We start from the raw sequence: 4,252 nt of genomic DNA, 5'->3' as shown, positions 1-4,252 counted from the left end.
CCCCACCACCTGTCCTCTTTGTTATTATTTTTGTTTTAAAACAAAGTAGACTGGCCAAATGACAAGTGAACTATTGCTAGAAACTATTTGTGGATTAATTAGACCTAAAAAGGTCAAACTGGTTTTCTGTTTACAAAAAGCCCCTGAAAAGTGTTTCTGGAAAAGAAGGTAAAGATGGGAATTTACTTGTGGGTGTTGAATATGTGATGTTTGTGAGCCTGAGGTGTGCTGACCTCATGACTACCAGCTTGGAACAGCCAATTGCTAAATGACAGAAGATTTTAAGAACCCTTTGACATCACATTGGTGTTTGGAAGCATCACAGTGGGAACACCCCAAGCTTTACAGCCCAGGGCTCTTGTATTTCAGTCGTCCAGTTAATAAAGATTGCTCAGATTCCCACCGATGGGGGCTTAGGCCAGTGACCACGATGGCTTTCCTGGAGCTGTATCCAATGATGTGTAAGCATGGATGTAATTGAGATGAGCATATTCATTCTTATGTCTGTCTCTCCCCTCTTTTCTCTGACTTCAGTCTTCTTTGAGTATTGAAGGAATCTAATTTGATTTGTCTCATAATACACATGGCAGAAATTTTAGATAAAATAACCAAATTATTGAGAGTGAAAATGGGATTTCTAAAGAAAGGTAATTGAAGCATTTACAGGCAATATTACAAGTTTTTTGTTTTGTTTTGTTTTTTCTTTAGGTTTTGCTTGTTTGAGTTTTGGAAGTGTCTTAATGGAATAAACTCAACATGCCCAACAGGACAGAAAGGGAAAGGAGTCTCAAATTTGAGGAACAATAAATACGGCAAGATTAGAGGGAAAATGTTTGGTCAAATGGGATTACTAAACAACCACAATTAAACTATATAATTATCATGCACAGATATTTAGTCGAAGATGGCAGTATACACTACCATGGTTAAAGAAAAATAAGCAAAGTAATAAACATGGAAAATCTACAACTGGATAAGGGCAAAAAATATTCACCTATAGTCTTAGAAATGGCTAGGCCACAGCCTCAGCTGCAAACACTGCCTTCTTACAAGTTTTCTAACACACGAATAGGTACTCATACTTTTTTTAGTCATTTTTCTATCCATGGTATTCAATGTAAAGTCCCAAGATATTATGCATTCATCTGAACCCCAGCATGGTCAGAGTCGTCACAGCTGTGTCATGTAACCGAGTTCATCAAGCCTCTCCCAGTAGACAGTTTATGTCTGTTTTGTGCTTTGGCTCAGGAACTAGTGGCCTGATAAATATAAATCTGGGACAACTTCTTTGATTATTCAGTGACATGCCTAATACAAAGCTAAGCTTCCTTCACAGAGACGTTTTTATTTTTTAGCTAATAGAAGAATTATTTATGATTTTTCACCATTTAAGTTCTGTTGGCATATGCTTAAAGTTCACAATAATGGGTTTTTATTATGACATTCTCATACAGGCCTGTAGCTGTGAATCTATCATTCCTACCTCTACATGTTGTCTAGAAATAAAAACTAAAATAAACCATAAAACCCCTTCCACTTGATGCTTAACTATTGGCAGCTAACAGATTCTACGTGAGAGGCATGGCACAGTGTTCAGTTGAATCCCCAGCATGGAGCCCACCAGTCTCCAAATGCCATTTTCAATCCTGTGGTCATACAGATAGCCTGAGTTAAACTTTGTGGAAGACAAAAGAAAAACTTGCACATATGGAGAAGGCATGATGGCACAGAGTGAAGGAGACAAGGCAAAGTAAGGGGAAGGGGAACCAGAGTGTGTTATACACAGGTATGAAACTGTCAAAGAGCATTTATTGATGTTTGAACTATTATTTTTTTTAAGTCAAGCAAAGTGGTACATATCTATATGTACATATTGATGATGGTAGCGGGGGATAATTTCAGAAGATTACTGGCCAGTCATCCCAGCTGAAGCAATGGCATATAGGTTCAGTGAGAAATCCTACATCAGAAAATAAAGTGGAGGGTAACTGAGCAACACACCTGGCAACCTCCATGCAAAAGTGTGCAGGAACACAAGCACACAGAGACACACGTTCACACAATCCATCACAAACTAGGGCTCAAAGAAATGAGGTTTTAGAGTTTCATTGTTACAAAGCACTTACCTTGGTAGATCATGTTACAGGCAAAGTAACCAGGTTTTAAAATTCCATGAACATCCTAACTGAATAGTTACAGAATTGCTGTATGTTTCCTTCAAGCCTTTAAAACTGTTATGTGCTCTTTGGCAAACATGTGTGAAGTATCTTCATGAGTTCTCTCCTGTAGCCCTGTCCATTTACTTATGGTAGTAATCATGTTCTTTATGTTTGTGTGTCTTGGTGTAAAATCAAACGGGGCTTGTGAATGAGGGAATATTATGTCCATTCAATTTAATGCATGGATTACAATCCAGTTAATAACACTCAAGTCAATATTATTTGCCATCAGACACTTCTTAGGGGCACCATGAAGCATTTTCTACAAGTTGAAATCCTAGCATGAAAGAATTGTTACTGCAACTATGACAATGAGTGTTTGAAAGACTGAAGAGCTTGCCTTTTGCAATACTTTCTCAACTATCTATTTATATCGCCCGGCAAGTGAAAGAACACAATTGCTATTACCCTCTGCTTAACAATTATTCCATTAAGGTTGAGCTAGACAAGGGAAAATGTCATTTCACCGTGGAAACAGCAAATCAGAAGTAGCCACTTTAGAATATGTAAATTTTTACCTTTAAACTCTCCCTTCCCCCTCCCTGCAATACATACATGTACTTCACCTCTTTTCCTTAAAGCAAAAAAAAAAAAAAAGTTTGTTAAGGCATTTGGCTGTTATTCTGGCAAACTTCTGCACCATGGAAATGATTGTCAACAGTGCTATGATGACAGTCCTGCAATCAAAACCATCTCATCATACTTGAAACTTGTCAGGCAAAGAACGTGGCCTGTAACTTTCTTTGTAGGTTATCCTTGGGGCATCAGGGTATACTCGATGCCTACTCATGAACCAATAGGCAGTCTAAAGCAACAGATTCATGCTTAAACTTCTGAAGCCAATTGAAACATTATGCAAAATATTGTCCAGCCCAGAGCTTTACAGAAGCTGTCAGGTGGCTCTGCTTCCCAGCAGAGAATGTAGTGCAGGCAGACATGGCTCTATGAATATCTGTACCTGCAGGGGACAAGGCAGGCAGCAGTCTACCAGCATCTCAAATAGCTTCAGATTTAGCTAATCATTGTTTTTTGTTTGTTTGTTTGTTTGTTTGTTTTTTTAGGACTCTTCAAAATGGTGTTATGCCTGCACAATTGGTAATTCTAGTCTAGAATCCTTTAAAGTGCCTTCTGAAAGAACTTTAAATATTGTACTGTATGACATTGGTTTCCACATAGCAGTAACTGTATCACCCAATTTGCAGGTCTTCAGCAATGAAATTTTGCTACTCTTCCATACAGGAAGTGGAATCCCTTTGTCTTCCACACCAAATCTGGCTTGCCTTGGGATGTGTCATAACCAACAAAAAGAGGTAAAAATGATAATGTGCATCTTCTGAGACTGTGTTTTGGTCCACTCTTGTTGATTTTGGAGACTTCTTAGAATATCCTGACACTGCTGTGCTATGGATCTGGGGTGAATCTTAGGGCATGCCACAGAGGAACAGCCAGGTTTGAAAGCAGAGATGCTTACCCCAGTCCAGTCTGTCCTGAAATGACTACCTTGTTGAAATAGACATATGAGTGACAGCAGTAAGACCAGCAGACCAGCCTTGACAACTCACAGAATTAAGAAAAACAATAAAGCATCATTTAAAGTCACCAAATACTGGGAGTATCATGCAACAACAGTTAGTCAAATAGCTTCTAGCAATATATATATATATATATATATATATAAAATCAGGAACTCTAGTAATTTCTTGACTTCGTTCTTCATCCTATCTGTGTTTATTACTTCTATGCATGGCACAGGAGTTTCTAGTGTAACCAGGAGCACAGTCACACTTTCCAGACATTCTGTCTCAATTACCTCCATTTTCAGAGTTCACAAGAGAACCCACATTCCAGTCCCCAGAGGCCATTAGGGCAGGCTTGTAAAATAAGAACAAGAGAGAAAGGTGGTTCCAGTTTCACTTTCACTGTCCTCTAAGTGAGCCGGCAAATTCTTTCTCTTTGCCTCTGTCTCTGTCTCTGTCTCTGTCTCTGTCTCTGTCTCTGTCTCTGTCTCTGTCTCTGTCTCTGTCTCTGTCTCT

The 4,252-nt window shown here is 38.8% G+C and overlaps 1 long non-coding RNA gene across 1 annotated transcript in view; it reads left to right on the top strand.

Moving 5' to 3' along the window:
• The first annotated feature begins 387 nt into the window (after window positions 1-387).
• LOC110291393 overlaps window positions 388-4,252 on the top strand; it is a 26,742-nt gene continuing 22,877 nt past the window's right edge. The window contains exons 1-2 of the long non-coding RNA XR_002377558.2: window positions 388-461; window positions 3,422-3,529. This is a non-coding gene — a long non-coding RNA (uncharacterized LOC110291393). The remainder of the gene's footprint in view (window positions 462-3,421; window positions 3,530-4,252) is intronic.

The sequence above is a fragment of the Mus caroli genome, chromosome 3, assembly GCF_900094665.2.
Source record: "Mus caroli chromosome 3, CAROLI_EIJ_v1.1, whole genome shotgun sequence".
In the NCBI taxonomy this organism is placed as follows: Eukaryota; Metazoa; Chordata; class Mammalia; order Rodentia; family Muridae; genus Mus; species Mus caroli.
Note: the sequence above shows the minus strand (reverse complement) of the source record. Positions and strands in the feature narration are given on the sequence as shown.